General features: G+C 32.5%; 1 protein-coding gene across 4 annotated transcripts in view; it reads right to left on the bottom strand.

The window, feature by feature from the left end:
- Positions 1 to 25,128, bottom strand: part of LOC129755577 (glutamate-gated chloride channel) — a 339,466-nt gene that overhangs the window by 213,439 nt on the left and 100,899 nt on the right. The gene's annotated exons all lie outside the window — the stretch shown is intronic.

Below are 25,128 nucleotides of genomic sequence, written 5' to 3'. Positions count from 1 at the left end.
CCCCGTCGTTTTCCCCCTCATTCTGCCCCAATCCGGCGAAGGCCGAAAAAACGGAAATTGTGACTGTCTTTCGGGGGGGAAATGAATTTTATGAGCCGGGTTTTTGGGAAGAAGGTACTAGGTACTGCACGGCACGTAATGACTATTTTCGGCAGCTGACGACGGCAGCCTGATGAGCTGTCATATTCACATTTTCCCTGGCGAAAAGAGACGATGACAGTTGAGGAAAAGTATAGGGGAGGCTTTTGGAGATTTGAGCTCCACACTTGTGTGTACGAGCTTTTTCGGAAGCGGGTTTTATGCAAAACAGTTTGCATCCTAACAGGATTCTCATTTCTCCGTGTGTATGTTGTTCTTTTGTTAAGCTGCCAAAAGTCTCACTTTTTCTTCATTTTTCGTTCGGACGAACGGATGAAAGACCTGCTCAAGATCGTTCAAAGCAGCCAAAAACCATTCATTATCCCTACGCTATGTCGTTTATCATTCGGGTCGCTGAGCTGTTCTTTGTTTGTTCTTATGGGTAAGGATTTGATATGTACCTAGAGACTGCATTGCAGGATGCGGATTCCTGATTCAAACATTGAAACTCGATTTTACAAAAACTGAAACTTATGATTTATTTAAAGAAAATATCAACTACAAATCGTTTAAAAAATAACATTTGATAGAACTTGAATCCATTTTTTCTGACGATTAGTTTGACAATTTTATAATCACAATTATTCTTATTATTTTGAAAATGAAGCTAGATTTCATATTAACTGCCAATCAACCTTTTTTATACTACACCTTATTTGTCTAATATTTTACTTTCAGTGTATTATCATATTTTGAATGCTTCGAAAGTTTTTTTTTTCTTTTAACTCCTTGAAACTTAGGTATGTTTTAAACTTTTTTTTTTTTATCTAACTTCAACAACTGTCATTTGTTCTACATTTTTTCGATTTTGATGAATTGTTATCATTTTTTTTCCATTACGCACACTGTTTTTCTTTGATCATTTTTCACATAGCACTTTCGATAATTTTTGTTTCGGATATCAATTTTTTTACACATTAGAATATGTCATCATCATTTGTATACTTTTTTCTGTATCAGCTATGATTTTGAAAACAATTTAGATGTGATCAATATTAACCGAAGGCATGCATAATCAACTGGATGCTAGTTTTCATAACCATTAAAAAAAAGCATTTCTTTGATTCGCTTGAAATATTAGTTCTGTACAATTGTGAAAATTCTTCAAAAATTAGCTATAGCAAAATTATTTGTCGATTAGGTTAGAAGCGAAGGTTGAAGCTTGAAAATTATCAACAGCCATTTCTTGGAAATTAATTTCACATTTTCAAGTTCTAAATTAACGTAAAGTCAAATTTAGCTCGTAAAATAGAACGGTTTTTTAAATTGATTTTTTTTTGTATTATACCGCTAACCATAATATTGAAAAATATACACAACAATTGCAGTTAATCAAAATGGGTTTGAAACAAATTTGATATTGGTGATACATCCTCTAAAACCTATTTTTTCGCTGAAAAATTTACAGAAGCTTACTTTTATGATTAGAAAAGCATCTTATTCTCTTCTAATAATTTTATAGATTAGAAAATTTATATGACAATTTTCCGAACATTGCATAACTACAGGGGCTACGGAACTTAACTTTCAATACTTTCTCGGTTGAAGTTTTTTAGAAATTTTATCAATTTTTTCTTAATTTTCAAACATTATAACACTGAGTTAGAGCCATAGCTTTATTTTTATGTGGTTTTTGTTAAAATTTCCTCACAAATAACTGAGACATGGCCGTAGGAACGGGGGGGGTTTTGGGGGTTAAACCCCCCCCATGAGGATCCAAAACAGCAAGCGAGGTATTCCACTCAACACTTAAAATTTTAAATTCAGAACATAATTATGATAATAAAGCAATGTTAATCAAGAATAACAAACTAGACTCAAAACTAATGCAAAAATCTCAAAAATCCATCCCAAGTCCAAAATTTTGAAACACTTTTTCAGAATTTCCTCGCTTGTTCATCGAAATTCTGGTCTGGATATAAAATTTTGAATATAGTTAAACTCATTTCGGAGGTTCTGATTCCAAAATTTCAAAATTCTATTTTTGTATTTCGGATTCTGTAACCACTTCAGCATTCTTGATTTCAGTTCGAAAAATCATAAAAAATTAGAAATGAAAAGCTGCTTTGAAATCCATGAAATCCATCCATCAAATTTAAATACTGTTTTTTGAGATCATATGAATTTTCTATATTTTGATAATAATTTCCTCGGTATCGATTTTCGACTGTTAATAAGTTTTTTGAGAGTAAATTTTTCGGCTATCAGTCAACTTAAATAGCAAAGACGACTATTTATTTAAGATCCACATCGGATCGAAACGTTGGATCTTAAATAAATAGTCGTCTTTGCTATTTAAGCTGAATGAGGGCTCTAAAACTTAGCTCATAAAATTCTGATCTGAAATAAAATTCGGAAATTACATTGATTTTGTACATTGCAGAAATCGTATGGAAATTCGGAGACAGATTCAAGGCACAATTTTTGAATTCTGGTTCAGAATTTAGATTCAGAATGCAGATTCAAAATTCAGGAAAAGGTTCAATTTGTAATACGGAATAGTGTAAATAAATACGAAACATCTCGCTTTTCGCTTGCCAACAGTGTGCCACACTTCGTAGTATAACCCGAATGAACTGAATTTGAGTGTTTAACTTCATTTAACAAAACTGGACTCAACATTTATCCTAACTTAAAAATGCTAAATTTGTAAAATTTAGTCCAGAGGTTTCTGAGATATAGAATGCCAAATTTCGGTGTTTCGGTGTTTCTCTTCATAGATTTCTTTGCGGTCATTAATGAGTTCAGATTGTGTGTCAATTCAATTTGCAGATTTCAATTTCTTAAACAAAATTTGCTTGTAAACACAATTCAATTTAAAATCACAAATATAGGGGAGAATTTGATTTCTTTGTTTTATCAGAAAAACCCGATTTTTTTTTGAATCATCCACAGGATTTTCATTATGGAATTGATTCTTTATGATAAATATTTGCTGTTAAAAAACATCTTCATCCAAAAAATCTGCACAAAATTTCATATTTTCCCAGTGTATTATTTTACATTATTAAGTTCACCAAAACTCAAGCATTTAATTTCAGAAATCAATAAACCAAATTCTGCTCATTTAATATAGATAAGAGAGAGAGATAAAGTATATTGATTTGAGTATTTGATATTTTAAAAGCAAAGAAAAAAGGTCCTGAAAAAAGGTTATTTTATGCCCAAATCGACTAAGTTTGATCTACCAGGCTCTTAAACAAATTCAAAGATTTTAACCATCAATGAAAGCGAATTTTGCTCACTTTTTAGTACTTGAGTACTTAAAAAGTACTTAAGTACTAAAAGGTTAAATACAAAGTACTTAAAAATAAATAATCACAAAGTTAAAAACATAATTTGTTTTTTTGTATTCGTGAATAGTGGGGCAAAAAATCATAGGTCCCCAAAACCCCCCCCATGAGTCGGTTCTTCCTACGGCCCTGAACTGAGATATATCAACTTATATGAAAAGTAGGGAAGAATGAGGATACAAAATAACAAACCGGTTATCTAAATAAAAAAAATTAAAAAAAGTTTCTGCACTTTGTTTGAAAAATCTAACAAAATGTGACTGAGTGATCTTTTATATCACTTCAAAATATATCCCTAACGAAACAATTATAATAAAATATTTATTTCAATATGTCGATCGTGTGAATATAACATGAACTTCTAATATGGCATAGTTTCAAAATCATAGTAAACTCTCAATTTTTTTAAGAAAAAGTTTTCCAAAATGTATGTTATGGGTTTACTTGATCGCTCATGGATCTTTGCTAAGCGCGACCTTATTAATATTAATTCAATGATTAATATTTATCCTATAATTTCCATATAAAAAGGACTCAAAAAAGTCCCTTTATAAGAAAATTGCGCCTTTAAGTATGCAAGGAATTTAGAGTAGTAGATAAACTTTTAGACATATTTTTGTCTGACACTTATAAACTGTGAAATGAAAACTAATATGGCCATCAAAATTCAATGCAACTTTTATCATTAGATTTTGAATGATTTTTGCCAAAGCTTAGGGCAGCCTGATTAAAGGATCAAGTCTCCTTTTACTTGCAAAAAATCACATTTTTTTAGTCTCACGAAAATACTTCTAGTTCATCTACGAATTCATGTATCGATCTAACTTTTACAGCATATAAACTTGAAATTAAACGTTGTCAGAAAAGGCAACAGATGGCGATCTGCAAATTTTTCCATAAAGATCCTTGTGATGAAAATTAGAAAAAAAGGATCAAGTATCGAATTTCCGACGTACTTTCGCAAACCCGCCTTTAGACAGGCTTTATGTTTCATCTCTCCTTCCTAACTTATTATATATTTTTCATCGGAAAATCAATCCAGAATGGTGGTTACTCTTTGCCCAAACCGCCAATAATTTTTTTTAATATCGCAAAACACGTTGACCAAGGATTTCTAAGGCTATCAAATGGATCGTTTTTCGAAACAAAAATAGGACCATTAAACGTTTCATTCATATTTTTAAGCTTTTATTAGCTGTACATTTTTCAACTGCTTGTCAAACAGTTCTCAGTAACAAGGATTGATAGATTAACATGTTTTTAAGAATTTGGCGAAAAAAAAATTGTTAAACCAACTATTCGTTGCGGTTTTTTGACTATTTTAGTCTTGATAATTGTTGATAATGTCCCTAAATTTTACGTTGTAATTTTTCAACCTAAGCCCAGTTTTGTTCTTATAACTGGGCATTGTTTTTGCCATTATTCGATTTTAAATTCACTGTAAAAAGTTAAGAACAAAATTGAAAAGTTTCTGGAGAATGTTAAAATCCAATGGGAAAATGATCGACAAAACACAATTCGCTTAGAAGGTCCATAGAACTTTAGAATGGAACTTAAAGTTGCATAAATGTTCCATAAAAGTTTAGAATTTAACCAAAAAGTTCGTTATTAGTTTATTAGAAAGTATGATATTTTTAATTGATTTTCAAACTATACAAGCTACTAAGAATGCACAAACATGTTCTATGATACATCTATGGTAAGTTTGCCAGATTTGTTTTAGCATGTACCCGAGCCAGACAAATCCGGGCAATTTTATCCAAAAACCTGCCAAAATCCGGCCCTAAGATTTCAAAATTATTGACCAAAATCCAGACAATATCCAAGCAAATTTGGTCAAAACCTAGGACCAACTCACAAAAAATCAAGAAAAAAATTATAAAAGTATTTTTTATCATCAAAACTTATTAGAAGATTTTAAATCGAATTTAAGGGCTTCAGAAACCTTTCATAACTATTTATATGAAACTTGTTCAAACAATTTCGTTTTGAACGCAAACATATTTTTTTCTACAACTCAATTTGTTTTTTTTTAGTTAAATTTGAGAATGATAATGAGACTTAGCCCGGGCAACACCTGGGCTTTTCCAATAAAATCCGGGCAACCGCGCCGGACCGGACTTTTTCCAAATTTTATATTGAATACCCGGGTAAACCCGGATAAAACCAGGCAATCTGGCAACATTATGGTGTCTATTCATGTTCGTTCATAAGTACAAATTGAGCACTTAGGAAAATCGGTTTTCATTTCTCTTGAGTACTTTTTATTCAGCCAAATCTGAACTTTCAATGTACTAGATTTAGAAGCTCTGTGACTTTTGGTTATCGAAAAACGGGGTAACATTGATCAACCTGAAATTTTTCCACATAATCATCAATAACTAAGTCTAAAGTTAAATATCTCAAAATCCTATAAATTGAGTTTCGAATTGGGAAAAATTTGGTTTTTTTTTTTTTTGAAAATTTCAAATGTGAGTAAAAACGTAATTTTCAAAAACTTAAAATATCTATATTTTCGAAGGTTTCAAAAACAAAATCCTTTTCTGATGAAATCAAAGCGTTTCAGAAGCAGCTGGTTGATTTATGTGAGAGTTCAACTTTTTTCCTTAGCAAATGTATAGTTTTGGTTCAGTTTTTGTTTAAATTTTGAGGTAAATGTTTATGACTGGGAAATTTTTCGAGAATAAGACAGTCTAGCAAAAGGCTTGAAACCCTATCAAATGTTAAAGTTTTTAAAGAAAAAAATAAAGGGTAATAATGCGAGAGCCTATGGAATTGAATGAAGACAAAATTTCAATATTTTGTAGTTTAATTTTATAAGTGATGTTAAAAAGTTAAGCCTCTAAATTAATACAGCATTATTGTCCATCTTTCGATTTTGATTAATGTTTCGGCCTTAGCACATTAAGGACTGCGATGTTGTTTTTTTTTTTTTGGATCGCGAAGAAATCTAACCAAGAAAAACCGAAATTGAGCATTGTATAACTCAGAATTCACTGGGCCAAAAGTTCCAAATTTAGTATTTTGAGCCACCGAAAGTGTTGTGTTCAATTATGTAGAGTTTGATAATTTTATGAGTTTCAAGTGATCAATCTTACCCCGTCTTACGGTACTTGAAATGAAAACAGTTTTTTTCCCCGTAAAGAATCAAGCGACGAAACTTCATCGTGACAAAATTTATTACGAAGATACTACAAGAGTTAGACAACTAGTGTTTTCAGTGAAAATGCTCATCATATCATGTACTTTAATAATCTAAATTCAAATATAAGGGCTTGTCATTTTTGCATGATTTACACATAAACACTTTTCCAGTGATCAGATAAAGCCAAATAGTCTACTACAAAGTTGTTGCCTTCAGTTTTCAGGCAACATTGCCGAAGACACACATACATATGACAATTTGTAGGCGAGTTATTAATTTTTTAAAGTTGAAATGTTAGGGTGTGTCGAAAATAACAAAGTTTTGGCTCCAACTTTCGTGAATGAATTTATGCAATAAAAGTGTTTTCTGAGCATATGTATGAAATTAAAATGCGCACATTTTTTTCTCAGAGGGCAAACTTATATCTAAAGACGTTCGATAGTTATAAGAGATTTTTTAACAAAAACTTGTTTTTTTTAAACTGTAATATCTTGGATTGGCGAGAACAAAAAGTTATTTTATGATGGCATTATTTAGATCATATGATTTGTATATTTGTATATTTATTTAAATTTCATCTGACTGTGGTGTCTTAATGAATAATAAAACAGAAACAACAAAAATTAAAAATATTACAACAATGATGATCTTTTCAGTTTTCCGGTAAATTTTCCGGAGGACTCGCCAAATTCGAACAAACTTTCGGAAGCAGTAAACATTCTTATCATTGAATCTATTGGCTGGTAGAAGGCGAACGTAGTGCGTCGAAATTTCGGTTGTATGAGAGAGTTATTTCGTAGTGTCCTTTGACTTGCGCGAATGTCCAGCGATGACAGCAGCTCAGGGCAATCAACTTCACCATTCAAAATTTTAACTACAAACGTAGCCTGTTGTAAACTTCGACGACGAGATAGTGTTTCTAGTTGCAATAGTTGACAGCGATCAGGATACGGTGTCATTTCTTGAGGTTCTCTCCATTGTAAACGTCTTAGTGCTCGATGAACAAATTTTTTCTGAACACGTTCCATTCTTAGATTCCACGAAACTTGATAAGGCAACCAAACCAAAACTGAACTTTCCAGAATAGGCCGTACGAGCGAACAATACAGTGCTTTCAAACAGTGAGGATCGTTAAAATCTTTCGACATCTTGAAAATAAATCCCAATTGTCGGTTAGCCTTTGCTATGACCGTATCACGATGTAAGTTAAAAGTTAATTTAGAATCCAATAAAACTCCTAAGTCTTTCACACAATCACTGCGCTGTAAAACTATTCCGTCGATTGAATACTGGAATATTTCAGGTCTCAATATTCGATGGAACGACACAACAGTACATTTGGGAATACTCAGTGTCATTCTATTTCGGGTACACCAAGCAACAAAAATATCCAGTAAAGATTGCAAACGTTTACAATCTTCCAGAGTACGAACAACCATATACAACTTCAGATCATCAGCATACACAAGCTTGCATCCGCTTTCAAGCAGTTGAACACCATCGTTGACAAATAACGTGAACAATAATGGTCCAAGATTTGATCCTTGTGGCACGTCAGAATTGTTTACAAAACTCCTTGATAAACAGGAATCAAGCTTCACTTGAAGTTTTCTATCGCAGAGGTACGAACGGAGCCAGCGCAAAAACTTGTTAGTAGCGCCTAGTCTTCTCAGCTTACACAAAAGTATTTCATGATCCACCAGATCAAAAGCTGCTTTCAAATCTGTATAGACGACGTCAACTTGTAATCTTTCATCCAGGGCAGTAAAACATGTTTTCGTAAGACAAAGTAAGTTGGTTGTGACGGAACGTCCAGGCATGAAACCGTGTTGATCTTCAGAAATTAATGTTTTCGTACTGTTAAACATGTATCCATGAATAATTATTTCAAAAATCTTCGATGCTGCAGATAAGTTAGTTATACCACGGTAGTTTTTGACGTTTTTCTTGTCCCCATTTTTGTATATGGGCGATAAAAACGATTTTTTCCAAACATCAGGAAAACATGAATCGGCAAAGGAAGCATTGAAAATTTGACTGAGTGGAAACGCAAGGCAATCTACACATCTTTTATAAACAACAGATGGAATACCATCAGGTCCTGGCGAAAAGGAACTTTTCAATTTTTTCGATGCTTTGGTTACCATTTCCGAGGTTATTTCAAAAGTATCCATTAGACTTGTATACGTAGAAACATCTTGTGTTATAGCATTTGCTTCTTCCTTTGATACAGAGCTGGTTGCAAAAACAGATGAAAAATGGGCAGCAAACAGTTCACAAACTTCAGCTGGTGAAGACGATTCAACATCATCCAAAACAACAGTCGAGGGTACAGTAGATGATTTTCGCTTAGATTCAACAAATTTCCAAAATTGTTTGGGATTTCTTCGCAGATTCGACTGGATGCGTAGCACATACGATTTATACAGAGAAGCATTAAGCGATCTGTAAGCATTACTAGCGAGTTTAAAGTTTCTCTTAGAAGATTCACAACTATCGACGCGATATTTACGATGGCACTTGTTACGCTCACGCTTCAATCTACGCAAATGTTTACTGCTCCAAGCTGGTGAGCTGGTAGGTTTACAACGTGGAACATTTTGATTGATCCAAGCGCAGATAACGTTGACAAAACTATCCGCCATATCGTTTGCACTGTTGCTCTCTAAGCAGATGTTCCAATCAAAGATGCTAAGGTAATTTGACAGAGCTTCAAAATCGATTTTTCTCAAATTAATTGGTTCTTCTCTATTGATATAGTTTCTTGATTCAAGCGTTGTCGAAGCCAGCGGCACGGTAAATATTAATGCTGGATGATGCGCATCTAACGGTAGTAAAGGATCTTCGGCAACACATGTAGATACTGATATTTCTGCAGAACAAAACGCTAGATCAAGAACTCGTCCCAGATGATTACGGTTCACGTTTTTTTGGGATAAATTCAGGAAATTCATTCCATCGAGTAGAGCAGCACTGGCAGGCGTTTGTGATGTAGCCTTGTTACAAATAATATCATTATCGCAAACATCCCATGCCAAATGTGGCTGGTTATAATCACCGCATACAAAGATGTTGACATCGATAGATTCTTTATCACAAATTTCCCGTACAGATGAAATATGTGCTTCACTATCATTGCTCTTGTCAGGGGGTAAATAAATCGCACATATTATTAACTTTTTCCCGTCAATATGGCATTGAACGACTACTTGCTCAAGACGAGTGCTCAGATGGCTGACAATACAATTACTGTTAAACTTCTGAGAAACCGCGATGAGAACGCCTCCAAACCTCGTTTTAACGCTGTTGTTAGAGTTGCGGTCGCACCTATAGACGTTGTAATCAGTTCCAAACAATTGCAATGAGTTGATGCATTCATCCAAGCCAGTTTCAATGAAAACGATCGCATCATAATCACATTCAGCTGTTGCCAGGAAACACTCGTCAACTTTTGTTCTTAAACCTCGCACGTTCTGATAATAAATCGTAAAACAATCATAAGAATCCATATTCGAGGAACACTGAAATGGACGGTGCATGAGTCTATGAGTATTCATAAAATTTGAACTGTACTTGCCTGAGATGGGAACCAGATGGTTCCCACCTTCCTGCAAAACGCCGGATGCGTCTACTTCAAAGACGCTGCCTCCGTTATGGACCGAACACTCGCACTGAGATTCGGGGTTGTAGCATCCACAGTCGACTGACGTAATTGCACCGAAGGAACGGGGGTCAAAGGCCGTCGGTTTAAGTTTTTTGGTTGGTCCACAAACTCACGGAAAAGCATTCCAGTAGGCCATGTCAAAGGGCTCAGAGCGGCATCTTTGTAGACAGGATCAAGCCCAATTTTAAACGAAACATATGTTCTTGTGGAAACGTCAACACCTTTCGGAAGTAAACGTTTCACTTCCACCGGCATATCCGAATCCAGGCAGCGAGACACTATTTTTTTGACATCGTCATCCGTAATGCGTGGCTGTAGTCCAGCCAAATACAACCAAAACTTTGGTGGCGGAGGTGGTGGCACAATAAACGGGACTGAGAGATCGCTAAGATCAACTGATTTTGTCCCAGTCATTGCAGAAGCCACTAGGGACAAACCATCGTTACCACGACGTCGCTTGATATTTGGTGAAGAATATGTTTGTTGAGCTCCTTTTATTGATGAAAGTGAGTGTTTCATTATCGGAACATTTTGCTTTGATGCCAAGTCATCGACTTTTCTAGACAGTAAATCCAGTTTATCTAGAACGATCTCCGGCAAATCACTTCTTGCAGCATCACTATTCTTCAACATAACATCATCAATGTAACTTCGAATGCTTCTACCATTAAGCTCAGTGCGGCAGGGAGTGCAAACAAAAATCGCCTTTCCCTGTGTAAACAATTCTCTATTGAGACGAATGTTAAAACCACAGCACTGCTGGCTGATGTGGAAAAAGTTATCACAAAATCCGCATACGATAGGCTCTAGGTCATTTATCGCTAGTTGGCACTCTCCACATTGCTTTTTCTCCTTCGTGTTTGCCATTTTATGGGTAAGCAACAAATTAAACAAACTCGAAAACTTCGCAAAAACTTTGCACAAGTTAGAAACTATCAATGCTTAACCAACTTCGTATTGAAAACCCTGTTGCAAATACAGCAACTTGCGGTTCACTGGGCAAAGTAAAATGCAAACAAAAACAACCCGAAAACAATGGGTATCGAATATCACGGAAACTTCGGTCGAAATATTCACGACGGACAAGTGTTTCCAGTAGAATCTCCAATGTCCACAGCTTCTCTGGTGAAGGTTCCTTGATATAACGGCACGACGACGAATTTCGGAATACGTTTCAACGAGAAATCGCGATATAAAAAACAGAACTCGTAAGTAACCAAAACAAAACAATCGATTGATCGATTGATAAATATTTGATTGTAAGATTATTGATCATAGGTTTTTTTTAAAACTCAATAAAATTCACACATTTAAAAACCTTTTGAAACATCCCCATTTCTCGAGCAAAAGTCAAATTAATATCGTTTTCTTGTTGCCTTAGTCCATTGCGACGCTTTAATTATCAATTTAGCATATTTAATCAAATTAAAAATTTAAAATAACAAAAAAAATTTTTGTTATTTTTGAATTTTTTTAATTTTTACAAATTGCATTAAAAGCGAGAAATGTGCGCTAAATTGTTTAATTAACCATTGCAATGAACTCAGGCAACAACAAAAACATGACAATTCGACTTTTGCTCGAGAAATGGGGATGTTCTTTTTCAAAGGGTCTTTAAATGTGTAAATTTGAATGGAAAATTTAAAACTATAGAATTTCGTGTTTGAAAAAACATCTATTTCCCATAACTTCACAATCAAATATTTTTTATTTAAACTTAATAATGCCGTAGAAATGTTTTTTTGATCGCGCCAATCCGAGATATGGCCGTTCAAAATGTACAAGTTTTTGTTAAAATATCCGTGTATAACCAACGAACGTCTCTAGATACAAGTTTCTCTCTAAGAAAAAAATGCGCGCAGAAAACATATTTCTTCTTTGAATTCATTCACTAAAGCTAAAGCCAAAATTCTGTTATTTTCGACACACCCCCAACATTTCAACTTTAAAAAAATCGCAACTCGCTCACGAATCGTCATGACCGCAGCAATGTTGCCTTCAAAACTGTTGGCTACAACTTTGTAGTAGACAATTTAAATCAATATTTGATTTAAGATTGATGAAGCACATGGTTTGATTAGCATTTTCGCTGAAGACACTATTCGTCTGTTTCTTAAAGTATCTTCGAAATAAATTTTGTCACGAAAAATTTCCGCCCTGGGCCACTGTGCAATGCCACAACAAATGGAGTATTTTTTTAAACTTAAGTATAAATTTTGATCTTCAACTCTTATTTAATTGTATCGAAAAGAAAGCAGCTCTTAGACAAAAAAAATCTTGGCAAAAACCTGTGGACAAAACTTTGGACGGGAAAATCATGCGTGCTTACGCCAGAATGAAGACTTCCTCATCGCGGGATGTGGCTAAAAATGGGATCTCTTCACAGCACCGTCTATCGTGCCAAGGAAAGGGTGGGGCTTATGACATATAAAAAGCAAAAGAAGCCAAATTGAAGTTAACAACAAGGTGCTTCCGTTCTCAAGCGAGACCGATTAAAACTTTTAGGGCCCTTTCCAAATCGTATCTAAAAAACATGTAAAGCCTGCAGATTCTATCGAGAACTTCGCAAAAGACTGGAAAAAGAGGTCAAAATCATCCCAATTAGACGGTGCTGATGCTAATAAGCAGTCTTCGATCAAAAATTCGACCGCTGGCTTACGATTGACTGGAATCCAATTTGTCATCGAATTACTGTAAAAAAAATTACAGCGAACATAAAAGTGAAATAAACATTGGATCTGATTCTTAATTGCGTTCATACTGTTCGTTTTAAATCGAGATTAGATATAATGGGACACCCGATATACTTTTAAGGTACCATCAGGAATTTTGGAAATACTGACTCAATCACCTAAATACAATGTAAATGAATCGATGAGATCCAATAAAAACCATCCAGCTTTTAAACGTTGTATGAATCATTTATCTCACGACATTTCACATGATTTTCATTTAAGAATCCTTAAAAAATAATAGCTTAGACAGTTGAAAATAGAGCTAGTTACGAATGCTTTTTAAAGTATCGATAAAGAAATGCTCGACTTCAAGTTCCGATTTTTTCATCGCTGATTTACATATGACACATTTCCCAATAGATCAAATAAATCAATCGCAGTAGTTTTAGTCATACTAAAACACGAACGAAAAATAGAAAACGGTGACTTTTAAAACCTTTTTTTCAGGGTTCCAAAAATTTGATCTTTTCATATTTTAAATATTATAAACGGTGAATTCTTAATCAATTTCTTTTTCTGTTTTTTCCTCAAAATTTGAGAAAAAATATTTTGCTGTTGATAATTTTCAAGCTTCTTGAATCTGATCTCCATCTTTTGCTTTGCTTATAAAAATACATATGATAGAGTTGTTGAATCGATGTTTATTTTTTAAAGTAAAAATTAACTATTAAAATCCTAAGTCATGCCAATATCAGTTCTTATAGTTTTAAATTTTACCTTTGAGTCAGCTTTTCGAGTGTGTTTTGTTTCGATTGTCGTGTCGACCTTAACTTACGTACCGATTTCATCCGACGGTCCAGGGAGCCTATTCTACTGATTGATAAATCCTACTGGAAAATTGATTGATCCATAATGAAAACGAAAAAAAAAGACAACAACAGGGGAACACTAGGAAATTTACCTCGCTCTATTGCTGTTCAAATGCTCCACATTAAGATTACAGAAAAAAAGGGGGTGGGGGAAAACTCAACCGATGAGGGAGATTTTTTTTTTGGTTAATGTCGCATAAAATACAGAACGTTAAAGTGAATTCTACGAATCAAAATCAGAAATGAAAAGGAAAGAGAGGGGGTGTTGAAAACTTTTATAATCTAGTATTTGAAACAGAAGGAAAAAAAACCTTTTTCGAAGGATTGCTAACGATTTGATCTTCGATTTTAAAAGTTTTGGGTTGATATTTTGTTTTGCACTCAAGGAAGGAAACACATAAAGAGAAAATGGGAAGAGAAAACGGAAAGCTACTGCGTGGGTGGAATTGGCTGGCAAAAACAGAAAAAATGGAATCCATTAGTGAGGGGGGCGGCGCATATTTATGATAATGTTTTGGAGCAGTCGAAGATCAACAACATAATATCTTAGGCGAAAGCTGGTCTGGGGGATGGAAGCATTCCACAAATCATGAAACAGAGCTATTTCTGGAAAGAACGTTCTCTGACATGAGCTGCGGAAAGGCTCTCGGGAAATTAAAACTTAAGATAGATGGGAAGAAATTTTTAAACGGCTGGAACTCAAACCAAGACTTAAACAAATTAACGGAATTGTTAAAACGAACAAAACTTGTAAGGTTTAGCAGCCTTGAATCTAGAATCCGAATTCTTCTACTGCTTAAAGCAAACTTGAATTAACTAGAAATGGAATACAAAAATTGAAGAATTTCGCATTCATCCTAAGTAAAACAAGATTTCGGAAACAAATTTAAAAAAATTACAGGTAATACAGGTTTTTTTATATTTTTTTCTTGAAAATTAAATCATTTTAAATAACATTATTTACTATGCTTGAAGATATTTGTTTAATTTTTTTTTCAAAATAAATGTTCACAAATGTTTTTCGTATATTATTGGGTTATGTGCGACTGAAATTAGTTTGGTATATTTTGATTTTAATTACATCAGGATAGAAATTTTAAATTTATTTCCTCCATCTAAAATATTAGAGAATTGAAAAAGCAGCCAGGCCATTTGTAAAAAAAAAAACTCAGAATAAATTTGTGAAATAAGGTATCAACAAAAAATGCAATATTTTTAACATTCAAGAACGATTTAAACTATTTAACTGATTTCTTTATCAACTATTTTTGTATGATTAAAACCTAATCCACAAATTCACGCTTTTTCTGTGCAAACTGGCGATTTCTTTGAATACAGAAGGAACTCAACCTTTCTTTAAATTAATTGAAACTTTACCTTCAAAGTTTAATCTTTAATGTTTGAATTTGTGTGTTATTTGAACAATTGTAGATGAAACTCTTCCATAAATCATTGATTTTTTTGTTGATAACTTGAACCAAAAGAAATAAAAAAGGATTTAATATAAACGAAAATCTATCAATTGCCTTTTTCGATTAATTTGTCCAGAATTAGTAAAGAAATACTGAATCCACTCCCACAAACTTTTGGGGGAAAAACCAGAAACTCATTGCTATAAAATGTTCCTTGGTATCACACCTACTGGTGCAATTTCCCAGATGCGCCGAAAATCTTTTTCCGGTGACCACAAATCAGTTTATCAGCGGAAAATTTCCATTAAAGAATGCATAGATTGGCACACAGAAACAGACACAGAAGAAACAAAAATGATGTTGATTTTTCAGTATAAAATATTTACCTTAATCAATAGAAAAGTGAAAATTTACTCATGTAAACGTTATTTAAAAATTTGAACCAAAACAAAGCATTTTTGACCCCAGAGTTTGAGATATTCAAAAATGAACCAAAATCCTCTTAGTCTATTACGACATAGCGATACAAGGTCTACAGAATTATTAAGGCCAATTGGTTTGTAGAATCTACCGTGTAGAGGTCTTAAACTCAGTAGAGTATCATAATTTTACCCAATTCATATATTGGCAGTTAATTTATTTTATTTTTTATTAAAACAGATTTATAACAGAACTGGTAAACTCGTAAGCCTTTCTCGAGCAGACTTTTATTGCAAAACTTTGAAAGTCAAATTAGGGATCATTTTGCACGAATAATGGTGGTATAACGCCAAAATTTGGGTCTCACTTTTCAAATATAGATGAAACCTTAATTATACCTCGTCAAGTCACTTTATCAAAAAGTGTTTTGAGAACATAATGATGCCACTTTTTGAGGTCCAATACATCCAAAATGTGATGTTAGTACTCTCAAAACTTTTTGATAAAAGCTAGCAAAATGAGGTATCTTTAAGCTTTGTTTGAAATCAAAATTTGGCATCAATTAAACTATTTGTGTTTTTTTTCTATAAGCTTATCGATTTTTGTACAAAATTATGCTAAAATTTTAATTCACTTTGTTTTTGCTTCAAATAAAAGAAACCCTAATGATCCTAGTTTTGTTAGCGGAAAGAATTTTTGCATTTTTAAGGAAACATCATAAAACCTAATTATCATCTTATTTTGCTGTTGAAGCATTCCATTTGGCTTGGTTTTCCTTTGAATTTTAACATATTGATACTTAGAGGAACCTTATTTTGCCACCGGAAAAATGTTACATAAAACAATGCTTTCATTTTGGCATTGATAGCTGATTTGGGTTACGGTTCGCTACCGATTCTGCTATCAAAGTCTGCTCGGGTTAAGTTCACATGGACTGATTCAAAGTTCTGATAATCACTTCAGACACATCTGACATAGACATTCCTCCTTCCTATTCACGATTTGCTTTTGACTGTGCATAAGAATGTCTCAAATTCCATGGAAAAATAAGACACAATTGAAACCTCATTTGAAGGGGTCGTGCAACGAGCCTGAAATTAGACATGGAATTTTGAGATATTTGATCAAAAGCTTAAATTATTACATTTATTTCATCCGAAGACTATATGTCGATTAGAATAATGATACAAAAGTTAAAAAGCTAAAAAAATGAGCTTCTGAAGGTAATAAAAATACATCGATTAACATAAACAGAAAATTTGTTTTTCGCTTTAAAAACGAACACACACATATAGGATCTCAGTGAAACTTCATGTTTCTTTGAAGAGATAAAATTTACTTAACTCTTAGGCTTACATCTTTCAAGCATATGATGGCCAGCATCTTACAAATGCTTAAACTATCGTACACACAAAAGTATGCTATGAGCTAGATTTGATTTTATGACCTCTGACTTAGAAGACTATCATCCTCTGGGCCAAAGTCAGCGGATTTGCAGATTTTTTTTTTTGTTCATTTATCAAAACTCGCGCTCATATTTAAAAAAAAAGTTAATGGGGATAATAAAATTCAGAGCCAAATATAGTCAAAGAAATATTTATTTTTTTAACCTTTTGAGTGAAAGTTTTAGGCAATATTCTTCTGAGATCTTGTGGAAAATTCTTTTTTTCCGTTTTACTTTATTCTACAAAAAAGATTTTCAAATGAACGTTTAGTTTAATTCTGTCACTTTTTTTCTAAAATTGTAGAATTCTTTATCCTTAATAATATATCAATCTTGCCAGCATTACAAATCACTATTTGTATTGTTTCCAAACAAAACTTGTAAAATTATGTATTATCGAAAAAATTAAAAAAGTTCTTGTACTTAGATTAAAATATCTCGAACGGCATAACAGTAATTTGAAATCCCTCTTTTGCATATTGAAGGTGAATAAGTTATCTATCGATCATCTGAACACTGTTTTTGCTTTTGACCAACAGTATTGTTGATATTAGAGACTTTATGAGAAAAAAAATTATAAAAAACGCATTTTTTTAGATAAAATTTTGTTCCAACGAAAGTTTTAGACTAGATGGTAGCATTTAAAAAATCTGATTTTCTTTTGCGCTTTAATGTCAATTTAAAACAAAGATTTCAAGTGGTTATTTATCAAAATCGGTTGAAAATTGAAGAAGTTATGGCTACTTTACCATAACTGAAATTTTTGGTGTTTTTAATAATTTAACGAACCGCAGTACACTTATCATAGTATAGTAAGAATGGAAAATGATAAATCTCACTCGCTCTAAGTCAAAATTATTTATTAGTTTACCAGAAGGTCGCATGGCAAGTTTCAGAAAGATCTGACCATAGGGAGGGGTTGCTTAAGTTTTAAACGTAAATAAAATTTTGAGGTATTTTGCCCGGAAGGAACAAAAAATACTGGTTTTTCATCAATAACTTTTTTCATCACTAGCTGATTGTTTTTTGTGGTTGATTTTTTTTTAAAGCCTAAGTTGAGACAAATATTTCACCCGAAGACTGTAACTCGATAGGATAAGAAACAGAAAAGTTATTGCGGTTCAAAGATTGTATTTTGGTCGAACATTGTCGTATAAAACGCAATGCGTAAAAAGTACTCATTGCGTATTGGACAAAATTTGCGGCTTTTGAACCGCAATTACTTTTCTGTTTCTTATCCAATCAAGTTACAGTCTTCGGGTGAAATATTTGTCTCAACTTAGGATTTAAGAAAATCAACCACAAAAAAACAATCAGCTAGTGATGAAAAAAGTTATTGATGAAAAACCAGTATTTTTCGTTCCTTCCGGGCAAAATACCTCAAAATTTTATTCACGTTTGAGACTTAAGCAACCCCTCCCTATGGTCAGATCTTCCTGAAATTTGGCATGTGACCTTCTGGTAAGCTAATAAATAATTTTGACTTAGAGCGAGTGAGATTTATCATGTTTCAATCTTCCTATACTATGATAAGTGTACTGCGGTTCGTTAAATTATTAAAAACTCCAAAAATTTCAGTTATGGTAAAGTAGCCATAACTTCTTCAATTTTCACCCGATTTTGATAAATAACCATTTAAAATCTTTGTTTTAAATTGACATTAAAGCGCAAAAGAAAATCAGATTTTTTAAATGCTACCATCGAGTCTAAACTTTCGTTGAAACAAAATTTTCTCTAAAAAAATGCGTTTTTTATAATTTTTTTTCTCATAAAGTCTCTAATATCAACAATACTGTTGGTCAAACGCAAAAACAGTGTTCAGATGATCGATAGATAACTTATTCACCTTCAATATGCAAAAGAGGAATTTCCAATTACTGTTATGCCGTCCGAGATATTTTAATCTAAGTACAAGAACTTTTTTAATTTTTTCGAAATTTCATATTTGGAGCATAACTCAAGAACGGTTCTACTGAGATTTTTTTGAATTTCATTTTCGGATTCAGCGCCCGATTTCACATTAAAAATGTTGGTCAGTTAATCAAGTTCACGATTTTTTTTAAATTTTGTAAACTAGTGTAATTATACCAATTTTAAAAAATCTGTCAAACAATTTTTACTGAATCCAGAAGTGTCATTAACACTTTTAAATTCATACAATAATTTTTCACTTTAACTCAAATAAAAAAAACATGTTTATAAATTTATCGTGATTAGTTTTCATAGTTATTCTTATAATTTTTTTTGTATCGTTGAATTTATCAATTTGATTATATTTTTATTTTATTATCACTCGTCAGTTATAAGTTTAGTTTCCAAAATATGTATACGCAGTTTAAATTCACCATACAACTCCTTATAATGCAATGCCATTGGAGTTTTTAAATAAATCTCTTGTATGTAATGTATTTGTTATGTTGTAAATAAATAAAATAAAATAAATAAATTCTTAGCAAAAATCAAAAGGGAAAACTTTTTTTTCATCGTACAACAGCATATTTTGAAATATATTTTTTTCTATTCCAGAAAACCGTTCTTGAACATTTGGTTAAAACATGGTCAACAAATTTCATTTTTGGACGCAAAAATAAAAATAAATCCTGGCAAAAGCCGGTTTTTTTTTCAACGAAATACTGGCATCCTGGCCGGAACGGACTTTGCTCAAATGGTCTACCAAATATACGGGATATAGATATGTATATAATAGCGCCAGCACTAAATTTTACTTCGGAAGTCTGGACTTCCAACTTCCGAAAGACTTCCGACAAAGAAAAGTGAAATACTAGATTGTTGGAAGTCTGTGTTTTGTTGCCAGTTCATCAGCGACGTTTCTAAATTTTTATTTAAATTCACAATATTAAGCCGCTGCAAAAATGACTTTTTGATCGCATATGTTTTTTCGATGCTTTTTGGCTCACGAAGCGTCAGAGTAAATAATGAGATGATTTGGTTAATTACTAAGAGCAAGTTCACTGGTGTTGGGAAAAGTGGAAAATTTTTTTAGCATTTTGAAAATTTTACCAAGCCAAAATGTTTTCAAGATGTATGTGATAGAAATATTATAACAACACGTGTTGTTAAAAAACTTGAAGGCCACAGATCTTGAAAATGTTTTTGCATGGAAAAATTTTCAAAATGTGCTTAGTGACAAAATTTCTACCTCTTTTTCAAAACACCAGAGAATTTGCTCCAAGTTAGCGAAACGGATTCAAATTTTGCACATTTAAACATTTAGAAAGTTCAAATAATCTTGAAATCAAGTTGGTCTTTGAATTTTGATATTCTTCAGCCTCAATTTATTCATCTATTCTGGGGTATAAGTGCGCTTTGTTCACATGAATTGTACTGCAAGATTCAAGAACTATTTTTTATCCAAAGTTATATTCTTGGAAATTTTCAGTACATCTTTGGCGATTATCGAATGAAAAATTTGGTTTCCCCATACAATTTTCCATACAAAATAAAACCTCATTGCGCTAATTCAGGACTGGACGGATCGCATCCAAAATTTTTATTGTCATTTCTGGCAGCAAAAACAACCAAAAGATTTTCCCAGAATTTGGAATTTCCATACAAAGCTTGCAGCGGTCTAATTTACATATTACTTGTAGATTGCTAGATGCTCGAATTATAGAATGTTTCCTTTTTTTGTTTCTGCTCATCCCATTAACCAGACCGTAAGGTTAATAAAATTATTTCGTAACAAAAAATTTATGACTTATTGCTATATATAGTTTCCATTTCGAGACTAAGGACCATAAGAATCATCACTAAAAAGTGTTCAAAATTTCAAAAAAAAACTATGCTTGCTAATTCCTCGGAAAATGTTTCCTGGCTGCAAGAAAAAAATGTTAATGGTTAAAATACTGCGAGAAAACTTGACATTCAATTCTTGAAGATTGTTAGGAATGCCTGGCTTAAAAAAAGAAATAAAAATATAGTGCCTTATTGGATATATTAAGGTTGCCAGAATTTTTTCAATATGTATCGGGGCCGGACAAATCCGGCCAATTTTATATCAAAACCTGGAAAAATCCGGGCATTCGATTTCAAAATTGACGACCGAAAATCTGGGCAATATCCGGACAAATTTTGTCAAAACCCAGGAATTACTCAACATAAATAAAAAAAATTGAAAAAAAAAATTGCATCAAAAAATCATTGACAGATTCAAATCGTTTTTTAGGCTTCCAAAAAACCTTACATGACTTTTTTTTTAGAATATGCTTAAAAAATTCCGCTTTGGAGACATAAAAAAAATTTTCAACACAATTTGGTTTTTTTTTAGTTTGATATGCCAAACAAAATGAATAAATCCGGGCATCAATGAAATTCGAGCATTTTTAAATACAATCCGGGCAACTGGGCCGGGCCTGACTGCTCCTAAATTTAGCATTAAATATTCGATCAAACCCGAAAAAAAAAACGGAAAATCTGGCAACCTTAGGATTTTTTACACTGATAACAATGTGGAGATGGAGTGGAAATAAAAGTTTAAAAATAAATTAAACAAATATGTGGCATCACGGAAATAGAAGCACGGAAATAAAAACACAAGTCGGTTATAGGTCTAATCTTGTGAGATACGGACTTTTTAAAGCGAGATTCTGGACAATGATTCAGACTAATCGCCAGTTCACGACAATGGCGATATCCTATCGCGCAACGCCATTGTCGTAAACCGACAATTAATCTGATTCATTATCCATAATCTCGCTTTAACACATCCGTCTCTCATAAGATCATACATATAACTGATTTGTGTTTTTGTTCACAATTGTAGCTTTTATTTCAGTTTTGCCACAAACTTGTTTTTTATGAGTTTTTCATTCTGTACATTCTTCATCTAATCTCAAGTTTATCCTAGAATGAAGATCCTTGCACATCGAAAAAATGTTTCTGAGATCGAAATCATTTTCATGTTTCTTGGGTCAGTTGAAATTTTCTCAAAAAAGGCAATTGTGAAATAAAAATTATTGAACCCAAATAAAAAAAAATCATACTTAAAATCGCTCAAAACAACACAATAACTGAAAAAGTGGGAGTAAAATTTAAAAGAAGGCAAGAGGAACACATTTAAAAATGCAGTGAAGTTAAAGCTTAAGGAAATTGTAAAAAAAAACAATTGGTAATATATTTAGAAATAGCTTTTGCAATTAACTGTTGCTGGATGCATTGCTTCAAACTACATCGGTGGAAAACGGCAAGAGGAACACAAAAAACAGTTTTTTTTCGTAATTTTATCAGAAGGGGGAGCAGGAATTAACGCGAGCATTGGTAATGTTTGCTTTTTGCTTGTAGTTTATTTTTTGTTAAAATGAAGCCTTAGCATAAGTCAAAAGAAGCCGGTAGAAATTTGGTAGAAAATTTATAGGAAAAATTTGAAGCTTTTGGAAGGGAACAAATTTTGGTGATTGTTAAGAAAAATCTTTCGATAGTAAATCACAATAAATTGGAAGTGAAACAGAGAAATTTAGCTAACATTTGGAACATCGTATCTACTAGAAGTTTTTTTTTTGCTTGGTGGAGTTGATCTAAGAACTAAGAGAAAACAGCTACGGATCGTGTTTGTCTTTTGGTTTTTTGTTCGACATATTTTTTACGGTGTTGCCGGGATAAAACTAACACTTACCATCTTTATGTCACTAATTGTCATAATGCTTCGTACGAACAGATTTATGCGAACTATGGCCGGACCGTCTGTGGTTTTGTGGAATTTTGATTTTGGAAAACATTGTTGTAATAAGTTTTTTTTTCTATTCTTTGTTTGTTTGTTTATTTTTTTCAATTTGTAAGGTATGGTTATAGTGTATTTTTTTTCATATAACATTTTGATATTGTACCGTGTTAAAGTTAATCATTATTGATTAAAAATTTTAATAAAAGAACTTGTTATAGAATTGAAAAATTCCTGTGAAGTAAATGATTCGTTTGTTTGTTTATTTTGGATTAAATTTAACTAGATGAGGTCTGATGTTGTTTTCCTTAAACCATTATCCTAAATGTGTCGCAACAAAAACGAAAACTAAAACTAGCTTTACTGTGCACTGTTCTAAAAATTCCGATGAATTTACGCATTTATATTTTTCTTCGTTTTTTCTCTAACAGTAAAACTAATTCCGAAAGCATTTTATTTTTGCGGACGATGGATTTTGTTCCTCGGTACTTAGAAAAGCAAATACTAAGCGAACGAACTGTCATGATAGGTTCGTTTGATGTTTTGTTTTGTGTATTTAATTATCATTTTATACCAAATGTTTCCATTAACCCAAATTATAAGCAGCATGATATTTTGTTTGAATTGACTGTAGTTTAATCTTGAGTGTTTTCTTGAAAGTGTCTTCTAATTTTGTCTGAAGTCAGTTTTCTGTAGTAGTTTTCAGTAAGTGTGTCTCTATTCTTAAGTAAAACTGTAGTGTTTGTATGGAAGCGATTTCCATAAGGTTGTTTTGTTATTTAATGATTAGATACAGTTAAAGATTACACTTTTGTTTCCTTTTTCAGGCAGCTACATTTGTGTTGGCTTTTTATTTACAGATACGGACTTTTTAATCGCATTGGAAACTAAAAAGTAATTATTAGTTCCGATTTTTATATGGTAATTTTGAGAAATGAATGATCGATTTATGAGATTTATTTACAAAAAAAAGATGAATCTTTTTTAATTTATCGGACCAATATTGCAAGTTTCTCTCTTTTTTATTATTTTTTTTTGTCTCTGTCTGTTTTTGAGTCAGTTTCAAAAGGTCAATGAATTTGGTCAAATCACAAAAACGTCTCTAGAAACGAAAAAAAAAATCTTTCCTGGAAAGAATCTCCTCCCGAATTCACAGGCGAAAACCTTTTTTAAAAATATATGAAATTATAATTTCTTTTTCAAATTTAGATCCAAAATTAATAATTCAGATTCAGAATTCAGATTCAGAATTCAGATTCAGAATTCAGATTCAGAATTCAGATTCAGAATTCAGATTCAGAATTCAGATTCAGAATTCAGATTCAGAATTCAGATTCAGAATTCAGATTCAGAATTCAGATTCAGAATTCAGATTCAGAATTCAGATTCAGAATTCAGATTCAGAATTCAGATTCAGAATTCAGATTCAGAATTCAGATTCAGAATTCAGATTCAGAATTCAGATTCAGAATTCAGATTCAGAATTCAGATTCAGAATTCAGACTCAGAATTCAGATTCAGAATTCAGATTCAGAATTCAGATTCAGAATTCAGATTCAGAATTCAGATTCAGAATTCAGATTCGGAATTCAGATTCAGAATTCAGATTCAGAATTCAGATTCAGAATTCAGATTCAGAATTCAGATTCAGAATTCAGATTCAGAATTCAGATTCAGAATTCAGATTCAGAATTCAGATTCAGAATTCAGATTCAGAATTCAGATTCAGAATTCAGATTCAGAATTCAGATTCAGAATTCAGATTCAGAATTCAGATTCAGAATTCAGATTCAGAATTCAGATTCAGAATTCAGATTCAGAATTCAGATTCAGAATTCAGATTCAGAATTCAGATTCAGAATTCAGATTCAGAATTCAGATTCAGAATTCAGATTCAGAATTTAGATTCAGAATTCAGATTCAGAAATCAAATTCAGAATTCAGATTAATTAAAAATTAAGATATAAGATTTTTGTTTTGATCTCAGACCATTGAACGTTGAACTGGGGAATTTTTAAAGAGATTTTTCTGCTTTGTTGAATTGAATAAACAAATTTTGAATAATTCTTTGTCGTTTACATGCATATTTTTCTTACAAAGCGTCGCTAAAGTCCATTCCGAATCAAATTTTTCAAATTAAGCAGTCTCTTCAAGGTCGATAAAAAAAGTCAGTCTTCCTAATTCAGTCATTTCGAAACCGAGCGCCTGGGGTGGAAAAGTTTCAACAATGATACCGAAAGGTGAAAGACCAAATGTCGAGCAGTGTTTGGGAGTTAGTCCATCTAAAAGTCCTGTCCTGTTACCGAACTTATTTACATAGATATTGTAAAAGTTTATTTTTCACTTTTTCCTCCAATCATTCTTCTGGTACTTTGCTGAGTTGGAGGAGTT

This window comes from Uranotaenia lowii, chromosome 3, assembly GCF_029784155.1.
Source record: "Uranotaenia lowii strain MFRU-FL chromosome 3, ASM2978415v1, whole genome shotgun sequence".
Taxonomy (NCBI): domain Eukaryota; kingdom Metazoa; phylum Arthropoda; class Insecta; order Diptera; family Culicidae; genus Uranotaenia; species Uranotaenia lowii.
Note: the sequence above shows the minus strand (reverse complement) of the source record. Positions and strands in the feature narration are given on the sequence as shown.